This window comes from Euprymna scolopes, chromosome 31 (assembly GCF_053919585.1).
Source record: "Euprymna scolopes isolate OS-2025 chromosome 31, ASM5391958v1, whole genome shotgun sequence".
Lineage (NCBI taxonomy): Eukaryota > Metazoa > Mollusca > Cephalopoda > Sepiida > Sepiolidae > Euprymna > Euprymna scolopes.
In genome coordinates, this window is record NC_136512.1 from 2,660,279 (window position 1) to 2,671,053 (window position 10,775).

At 32.8% G+C, this 10,775-nt stretch overlaps 1 protein-coding gene across 1 annotated transcript in view; it reads right to left on the reverse strand.

Annotated features, from left to right (window-relative positions):
- The window catches only part of LOC145255593 (2-phosphoxylose phosphatase 1-like), a 72,331-nt gene extending 62,852 nt beyond the window's left edge, over nt 1-9,479 (reverse strand). Inside the window, exon 1 of the mRNA XM_080114072.1 lies at nt 9,403-9,479. The gene's annotated coding sequence lies outside the window, so the exon portion shown is untranslated. The remainder of the gene's footprint in view (nt 1-9,402) is intronic.
- Nucleotides 9,480-10,775: the final 1,296 nt, after the last annotated feature.

The following is a 10,775-nucleotide window of genomic DNA, read 5'->3' on the forward strand; positions in this document are numbered from 1 at the left end:
ATCAACCATAAATTAGATTGAGATCAACAAACGGAAACAAATTACAAAATGCTCAGACGATAAAGTACATGTTCATAAAAACAAATCCCATTATATAATCATAATGGTAGACCCACTTATCCACCCACACACACGCATCAATGTTGAGACATGTGATGGTGAGGAAACAAAAGGGTAATTAATACATACGGATCGCTTAAATAGATGACCTCTAAATCATTTTAATAGCCGACTCCCTACAAATCAGATTTGACAACATTCAAACTTTATTAGGATCTTTTACATCTTGCATAGTTTTTTGGTGGGTAATGCCAGGTATTCTTGCTACTAGGTTCGTATCTCCCAACCAGCAGTAATTATCACCTCCTACACTGATTATTGCATAAGTATGAAACATTAGTATCTGTAGGCATAAAAATAATTGTTAATATTCATTTTAAAAAATACTGTTAGAAGATGGACCCTCCTGTCGATTTCAATGCATGAGCTCCGTCACAACCCCTAAGTTGCTTGGAAATCCACACAGATGATGTGTTTGTAGTGGTGAAGGCGTTGTGCAGAACCAACTACATTTTGTGGTACAACTGCTAATCTTTGTCGGTGCAATGACTGCTTCAAGATACAGCAGACAGTAGATAGCATTTTCCTTCTTAGTATTTAATCGAATTTGGTAAATTTTTACCTGGTTTCCACCGTAACATTTTCTTTTAAAAATGACGACTTTTGAAGTATGCTGAAAACGAATATCGCATTAAAATTTTCCACAAATAAGTAGTTTTTTTTTTAATAAAGGAATCGCCACTTATCAAGGCCCAGAGGCCACTCAAGGATAAGGGTAAATAAGCATACAGTGGTCAATGGGACAGTGACGTAGTAATCGTTAGTGGAAATTCGGTAAATTGGATTAGTTAAGGGGAACGGCCAGGTATTAAGCAATGTCATTTCCATTTCTTATGTGATTGATGGTGGCCATCTTGGTATGCGTGTGCTTGTGCATAGTTCACACGTACTAAGATGGCCTCCAGTAATAACATAAGAAATAACATTGCTTAGTATCCAGAAAACTACTCATTTGCGGAAAAATGTTTTTTTTGTTGTTTTTTTTATTACATTTTCACCCCAAACAAGGCACATTGCCACTTTGGTGTAGGGGGTTACTATCCGGGGAAACAACTACTGGGGTACTATGTAGGGATTTGGGCAGCAAGATGTTGGTTCACATTGCACTTGAACTTCTGCATGTCAGTACAGTTGGGGAAGCAGTGACCTGGAATTGAATTCCAAAGTCTAGCGGTTCTGGGGAAGAAACTACTGGAGTAGAAAGATCTTTTACATCTAGGGATCTCTACAGTGTGGGGGTAGGATTTTGCAGCTTGTCGGGTCTGTCGAGGGTGTTCACGTCATGGGGGCACAAGTGCTTGCAGTTCATCAGAGCATTCATCATTAAAATACTTGTAGAACAGGCAGAGGGATGCGACGTTTCGTCGATGGGACAAAGGCTGAAGCTTTGATGCCAGTTTTCAGCATACCCAAAAACCTATAAAATCGTCATTTTAAAAGGAAAATGTTTAAGTGGAAACCAGGTAAAGATTTACTTTGAATTTAATTATTTTATTTTATTTTTTTTTTAGATTATTTGGATTATACAAGTTAGTATTATTTTCATCTTTGTTATGGGTTTAATATATTATTGTTGGAGATTACATCGTCCGAAAAATATTTGTGAAGGAATGTATGGTATTCATGACAATTATCAACATAAATTAGTCAAAAAACAATTCATTTTGTGTCACCTACTCACTCGTGATCTATCTGCATTAATATATATTATTCAAAAGCGATAACAAATTTAACAAAGTTATTAAGAGTGCTCAATAAAAGAAGAGCAAGATATATATATTACTTTACAAGCATATGCAGTATTTTCGTGGACATCGGCAATATTACATAACTTGTGCTTCAACAAGTCATATCTTTTTTATTTGTCGGTCAATTTTTAAAAGAATTACATTGATGGAAAGAAAATAGAATACACATTCCAATGATGTTAATTTACTTTTCTTTTATGCTCCAAGTTAAAAATGAAAAAGCAGTAAAAAATGACAACAAAAAGGGAAACTGTTTTTTTCCATGTTTACATTTCATACGTTACGTTTGGATACACATGCGTGGGGTCAAATTTGATTGGATATGGCTGAAATTTTACAGGCTATATAAAAATAGAAGTCCATCTCTACTGGACTTTGATTTATATTTTTACAACCACAGGAAGCAAAGTTATGACCGAGCAAAATTGACAAAGAACATTTCAAAATCCATTTTCATATCGATAATAGTTTCAGAATTATTTTCATGTATAATTTGTAAATATTTGATAATTATTAATTGTGCGGAAATTTCTTTAAAATGTTATCTGTCATAGAAATTCAAATCTGCTTAACGGGAAAACGGCTCACTATGCGCTAATCAGCGCTGAGCTGACTAAAGTATTCTCTTACAAATGAACTGCTTTTTCTGCTTTCGTTTTTACTAGACTAGTCATTTTTTATTCTCAGTTTGTCAATTTAAAAAAAATTATTTTTAAGTTTTTCAAATTTTATTTCTAAACAATACCGAGTTAAAACTATTTTGTTGTTTTTAACACTTTTAGTACACATGTACTAAAAGTGTTAAAAAACAACAAAATGTACGAAGTACATGCGTTTCTGTTATCATTGTATTTATAACTTCTTACTTGCACTTCAGGTAGAATTGTGTTTTCTAGTGGTAAAAAAAACAAACAAATATATAACAAATAAAAAGTACTTGTGCACTTATGATACCATGCTGAAACAATAACATTATTTAAAAACCCATTCTTAACATGGGGAGAGAAGGGTGTTTTGTTAACTATTCTGTACTTTCACCTAACAATTAAATAAAAAAGATATTGTGAAACTTGAATTTAAAAATAGCACAATAACATTAGTGCATAAGCACCCAAATAAATATTACCAAAGGCAAGATGTTACTCTTCTACCTAGTTGGATAAATTTTTAGTGTATTTATTTAATGTAAAATGTTTATTTCGAAAATTAGTGCCGAGCATTACACATGCACAAGAAAAATAGCCATATGGTATCTCGTCTTTGAAATCTTTACAATGACTTAAAAATATACAAAATATTGTTAGAAACCCAACCTATAAATGTCTTCCTGACATTTATTGGGTGGGTTTCTAATAGTATTTTGTATATTTTTTAAAATTTTTAAGTCATTGTCAAAACCATTTTTTTCAAATCTGTAAAACAAACCCATTTTTTTGTTTAACTGAGGATATTACCATTTTATTTCTTTGTTTACATAGTTGACTTTTCAGTAAAACAACAGAAAAGAAATGACGAAAATTACCATCAACTAGTGAATATATAGTTGTTGCTTATCAGGATTCCTGATATCCTGGTACTGTGAAAGCAACATCGAGGATTCATGTAGAGTACGATTTATGGTTACATCTCAGAAAATAAGTATATATTTTGGGCCAGATAGAGGATTTACAAAATTGAAAATTGGACTGGTCCCAAAATGCATAAGTTCTGCTCGACTATGGGAATTTCTATCTTTTACAGAAATCCAAAATCTACATGAAAAATTTTCTTCGATTTATTTCTGAGATTAATTTATATTTACTCGATTTTTTTCTTTTCTTTGTGGGGAGTAGTAAATACCGGCCATGAATGCTCTTTAGGCATTCAATGGCTACACCTAAGATTAAGCTCTCCTTTTGTGAGGAGGCACGTAAATACCTACTCTCAATAAAGCTATATTTTAATACCAGTATAATAGTTTTGTTCATGAATAGACACCCACTGTATGATACCATGTGCCAGTTTAAAAAAAAAAATATTGAAATTGTACATCTTAATTTATAATTCATGGCTTATGGTAAACAGATACATCAGATTTGACTGCATAATCAGAAAGAGCACACAATTTTACATAAGAGTGACAAGTTTCATGAGAATAGCTTGAAAAATGAATAAATGTTGACGAAATTACTTAATATCTTGTACGTAATTTAGCCCACTTTTTCTAAAGAAAAATGTCCATGAGAAAACCTAAATTTTGACATTTAAAATTCTCATACCTTTTGAACTACCAATGGTATTTGCATAATTCAAACGGTTTTAAGCAACTTTTACATAGCTCTTTCCATGCAAGTTGATAAAATAACAATTATCTAGAAAGAAAAAAAATCAACTTGTAATCCTATTATTACTATAAACAAATTTACATGGTCGTGACACTAGACATGCTAATGTTTCGGACAAATGGTCAGTTAAAACAAGAAGTCCTCATCAGGCAATTTAATAAATGGTTGCTTTTCACAAAAGAAACCAAAAATAACTTTCATTATATTCCAGCAAGTTAAAAAATAATATTCTTGTCAAGTGTTTCTAATATGGGGGATCGATTTACTAGAACGTTGTAATTAAAACTGAGCACCCCTTTCAAATATCTAAATATTGACTTTTTTGATTTTGGTTTTTGATCATCTGGTAGATTAGTGTCCAATCAATAATCTGTTGAAAAAATTGCAAAAAAGTCAAAAAGAAAAACAATTATAAGGAGGGAGGAAGGGGGGCATTGTACACGTACGCCACTTAAAAAAACCAAAAAAAAAACCATGCGTTGATTATCTTAAGAAGCACCTAAAATAAATTAGCAACTGGTATTATTTGGGGGTGCTTGTACAAAGAAAGACAACATATCTAACATGGAAGATGAATCAATTGATTAGTTATGATAACCGACCGAAATGATCATTTTTTTTTTTTTTTAGCTTAGTTTAGTTTTGTATATACAAACATGTATAATAGTTTATAATTTGTTGATTTTATTTTCATAAGTATGTATACACAAATTAGAATTAATAAATTTACTAATTATTAAATAGAACATTTTGGTAGAAGATTCATAAATTAATTAAAATTGTTAGTACGAATAGTTGGGTTTAATGACTTTGTTCGATAAAAATTTAATATGGCGTAATGGAAACATATAAAGGTATTCACAGCTTCTCTTCCAATTTTCAGATTTTAATCATGTCAAATCACATTTCAATTCCTTTGGACGGATTGATTGTTGCTATTCTTCTGATACAAAATAGATTCACTGATTGATATAATAATTAAGTGATTGATTTTGCGCTATGAAACAGATACTGTCAAGAATTGTATAATTAAACTGAATTAAAGGAATAAATTATAAGATGGTCAACATCATGAATTTTGGAATATAACTTTTTGTCATTTATTCTCTATATTGCTCTGTAATTACACTGAGCTTCTTAAATAAGGATCAAAGTTCAACGATTTGACCTTTGAGAACTCTACCAAACTCCTCTGCCAATTTTGGGTCTAAACACTTGAAATTTTAGATATAAGTTCCTTGGACATGGATTTAACTTAATAACTTGATTTGAGCCCAAAACAATAAATGTTAAGGGGTCATAATAGTGGTCAATTTTTTAAAAAATTGACCTCTGCGGTCTCTACCAAATTACTCTGGTCTAAACATTTTAAATTTGACATAAAGGGTATTCAGAGATAGGGCAAGCTTTTTCATTGGTTTGGGTCGAAAATTCTTAGTTACCAATATATAAATATATGTATGGATGTATGTATGTATGTATGTATGTTTGCATGTCTGCCTAAAACTTTCGACAGAGGCAACAGATTTTACCAAGATCAGTATCGTTTTGAAGTTCGACCTTTCAGACAACAAATATCAAAAAATTGGCTAAAAACATTAATATCTTCACCTTCAACTGGGCACTTTTCTACAGGGGGGGGGTCGCTTTTTTCGCCGATATTTTTGAAAGTCTTCCTCCCCTTTTGATTGTCTAACCTTAATTTAAACATAAGTCACTTCTGGTTTGGCAGTGGTCGTAACAGCAAAGACGTCAGGGTTTTTTTTTTCCCCGTTCTTTTCCTCCTTGGTGGTACGGGTTCGAGCCTGCCTTCCTACTACCACCTACCACTTTTTTTTTTTTTGCTCAACATACACATCCAAACACCCAGGCAACGCCGGGCTGAAATGCTAGTATCTATAAAAGTGAAAATATCTGTCTGTGTGTCCGTATACATTTTCCTACCAAATAACTCTGTCAATTTTCGGTCTACAGACTCGAAATTTGGCATAAGGGTTATTGAGATTTGGGAAAATCTTTTTAATCGGTTTTCGGCCAGAAATTTTGCTGTTAAGGAGTCAAAGTTCAACGATTTGACCTTTGAGAACTCTACCAAACTCCTCCGCCAATTTTGGGTCTAAACACTTAACATTTTAGATATAGATTACTTGGACAGGGATCTAACTTTATAATTCTATTTAAGCCAAAACAATAAATGCTAAGGGGTTAAAATTGGGGTCAAAGTTTAAAAAAATTGACGTCTATGGTCTCTACCAACATTTCTCTATGGTAGTTAAGGAAAATATATAGAAACGCATTACCGTACATATTCACACTTTTTAATATATGCATATGCACGTAAAGTTATGAACAGTACATAGGGCCCAAGGAAAGCCGGGCGGAACTGCTAGTATAACAAATAAATGTTATCAAAGGCAAGATAGGTTACTTTTCTACCTAACTGGATATGTTTTTAGTATTTTTATTTAATGTAACATGTTTATTCAGCTCGAAAAACATACAGTGTTTACCGATGTATCGGAAAATTCAAAATGGCGCCCGACTCTCTCTTAAACACGGTAAGTTTGGGAAAAAGGGTTAAAAATAAAAAAATATGCAAAAGACTGTTAAAAACCCACCGAATATATGTCAGCCTATTGTTACGGTAACATATATTGGTGAGTTTCTAACAGTATTTTTTCTAGTTTTTTTTATTTGTAACTCCTTTTCCTAAAATTACCGTGTCAAGGAAAGAGTTGGGTTGGACGCTATTTAAAATTTTCGAATACATCGGTAAACACTATGTTTTTCGAGCTGAATAAACATGTTACATTAAATAAAAACACTAAAAAATCATCCAGTTAGGTAAAAGAGTAACTTATCTTGCCTTTGATAACATTTGTTATATATTTGTTTTTTTGACAACTTTTTCGAATCTATGTGTACAGTAATACAAACCCAAGTCAAGATATTGTAGAATTAAATTTAGAATATTTTATTTAAAACAAGGAATACAAAATAAAGGTGAAATGTTCCTTATTCCATGGAGTTTCAAAGAAAGGCTGTTCTCCTCAGAGGAAAAAAGTTAGCAAAAGGTAAGTATAAGTATTTATTTTTGCTGGTTAGCTCAATTTTTGAAAATAGTCGAGAAAGAAAAGTATAAGTTTATTTATAAAATGAAAGGGTATATATATATATATATATATATATATATATATATATATATAGGTACTAGTGCACTTATTGATCCGTGCTGAAATAATAACGTTATTATTTAAAAAGCCATTCTTAACATGGGGAGGGAACCTTACAATTGAATAAAAAAACGTATCATAAAACTAATTAAACTTGGAAATACGATTTAAAAAAATTGCGCGGATCAGTAAGTGCACTAGCATATAATATATATATATATATATATATATATATATATATATATATATAGGTCACAAGTGAGAGTATTATTTTACTTTAAGGTCCGTTTCACGTTCGCATAGAACGCGCGTGTCAAAAAGATGCGCGCTTGCGCGTACAGAAATGGCCACCACTGATAACATAGAATTACATGGCTTAACATTTGGAAAAGTACTTGTTTTTCATCTAATTTTAAATTATTATTTCGAAAGCCATTCTTAACATGGGAAGGGAAGGGTGTTTTGTAACTATTCAGTGCTTCTTCCACCTAACAATTTAATGATAAAAAAAGATATCGTGAAATTTGAATTTCACCTGAAAATCTCTTTAAAAATAGCGCGGTACCAAAAATACATGAGCGCCCCCTAATTTCGACATGACAATAAAGTGCGTAATATTGGTTTTCGGGTTAACCTGTACGGATAGGGTCCCGACTTGTTCTGAGTTCGGGGAAAAATTTGTCTGATGTGAGCGGTGTTGAGAGGTGAAAAATTACCTCGTCAATAAAGTGCCGAGTTGTTAAGACAAAAAAAAAAAACAAAAAAACATTTCAAATAATTAGAATTTTTTATTTTCACAGTTCAAATAATTAGAATAAAAAAAAAAATAAATAGTTCAAATAATTATTTTTTACCCCCTTATAAATTCCACAAATAATTAGAATTTTTGGTATACCGAATTTTTTTTTTTTTACTTCATCAGTTCAAATAATTAGAATTTAAAAAAATAAATAAAATTTCTGTCGTATTGCGTCCTTGGTTGTATTTTCTGTTCGTTACGACACTGACTTTCATCTATCTCCACAATTATTCCGGGGCCCCTTAATTTTGTTGGGGTTGCTAATAATTTCTTTGTGTAGGGCAGCCCGGCAGTAGGGCAGCAGGCACCTCCAACAATAATTTTTGTTCCTTTTTACTTCTGTCTTTGAAACATGACGCAGACGCACGTAGGTCCTTCTTTTCGTAAGATGTTATTTTCTCGTAAGAAAATTTTCGCCTCATTGTAACAACTCCAAATCTATGCTGAAGGGGTTTTAGGGTTAGGATAATTTTCTGCCTCGACATCGCTTACATCAGACGGCTTTTACCCAAACTCGGGGCGTCGCGACCCTATCCGTACAGGTTAACCGGTTTTCGTTAAAACAATATATTTAAAAAAAATCGATTTGTCCACCATATTTCCTTTAAAAATAATTTACGTCAATAATGGTAATGAATACCGTAGATTCATTCACAAATATTTTTCGGACGATGTAACCTCCGAGCGAGTGGAGGTTACGTCGGTCGAAACGTTGTAAATACATATCAAAGATGAGAATACTAGCTTGTATAATCTAAAAAATCAACCGTCATCTAAAAAATAATTGCATTCAATTAAATTCTAATGGTGTTAATGTCGCCGGTTTTACGGGGTTTTTTTTTTTTCCTCTTGTACGCGCGAATTAAAATACTATATGCGCACGTGTCAAACGAAAAGACGGGACTGGGATAAAGTGATTGAATATGGAAACCATAAATGAAAAATTAAGATTAATAATTAAGCATTTAATATCTTTGAACAACCATCTAAAAAATGATGAGAGGGAAAAAAAAGCTATCTATTTTCAAACTAGACTTATTAATATGTTCCTTTTAACCTTGGATGAAATTCAGCCATTTAAAAAGCGTCTGGTTGAGAGGGAAAAAACGTATTGTGAAAGTGAAAATTGCCGTGCACATGCTTAAAAAATGAGATGACAAACAAAGAAACAAAAATGATAAGCATACTATTAACAAGGTAAACTAGTTTTAATTTTAATAAATAAATCCATGAATTACCTTTTTCTAAGGAGAACATTGAGGTGTGTTTCGTTAAAGCTCCCATCCTTTCATTAGTGTCGACAGCCGACTGAAATGATCTGTTATGGAGTTACCGCCCTTTATACGTAAAGGTTATATACGCAAAGCAATCCATACAACAGTTTTCGTCTCCGGGCCAAGATCAAAGTGAAACACACACACACACACACACACACACGCACACACACACACGCACACGCACACGCAATATGATTTGTGAATTAGTACGACGCCCGGCGTGCTTCAGGTATTCTGATGAATAAGTATTTAGGGAGAAGAAGTAATTGTTTTACCTTCCTAATAAATTAAAGCAAAGAACAAGACACAAAAGAAACACAAACTTCTTTTTTTAAACAATAACAATAAAGAGTATTTTATTTGTAGAAGGAACTGACAGGTTAGGCTGCTAAAAGGGAAGAAGGTAAAGAAAGTTCTTTTAAGGTCGTCGTCGGTCAATCAGTGTCGTCCCCGGCTGGATAGCAGTTGTCTCAAATCGAAACCGTCAATGCTATAGCGAGATCTCGTGGACAGGAGACGAAAGAGGATAGATATTGCTACGGACGCTGGCGGTCCGGGTCTGACTGCTGACGTTCCCTTAAGATTTTTAGGGAGCAGACAATGCGAATGCACCCTGTTAATTGGTTGGTCAGACTGTGGCCGGAGAACTCAGAGGGGGGCATTGATTCACTAGAGAAAATAGTTCTCTGTAATTGCTACAAGTACTTTAGCTTAGCAAAGGTAGTGACGAGGATAAACTACCCCCTCCCCAATTTTTTTTTTTTTTATCTATTTCTGTTTTGTTGTGAACTTTCAGAGTAAATAAAACATATATATAACTCAAAGTGTAGCATCTGTTCTGATGTTGCACTTAAATTTTTGTTCTCGGTTAGTGGAGGAGAAATCCTTCATTACTGAGACAATTTTAATTTTTGTTTCTTTCTCCACATTAAAAAAAAAAAAACGACCCTAGTGTCTAACTCTGTCCTCGTGGGGAGACAAAGTAAATAGGAACAGTGGTACCCGGAAAACTCGTCCCGGGAAAACTCGTCTCGGGAAAACTCGTCTCCGGAAAACTCGTCTCCGGAAAACTCGTCCCCTTTCGCTAGGTAGGAAAACTGGTCCCTTATTGAATAGATATCGATTGAAAACACATTTTATGATCGTTCTTGAAGGAGATATTGTTTTTTAAAATAGACTATAGCCCCATAATATTTTTTAAAAATATTTTTACTTTTTTAATGTTTTTTTTGTTTTTGTTTTTTTAAATAAAATCGATTTTCTAATTGTCCGTTTTCTACCTAACTGGCTAAGTTCTTAGTGGTTTCACTTATTTTAAAGCGTTTATTATGTTC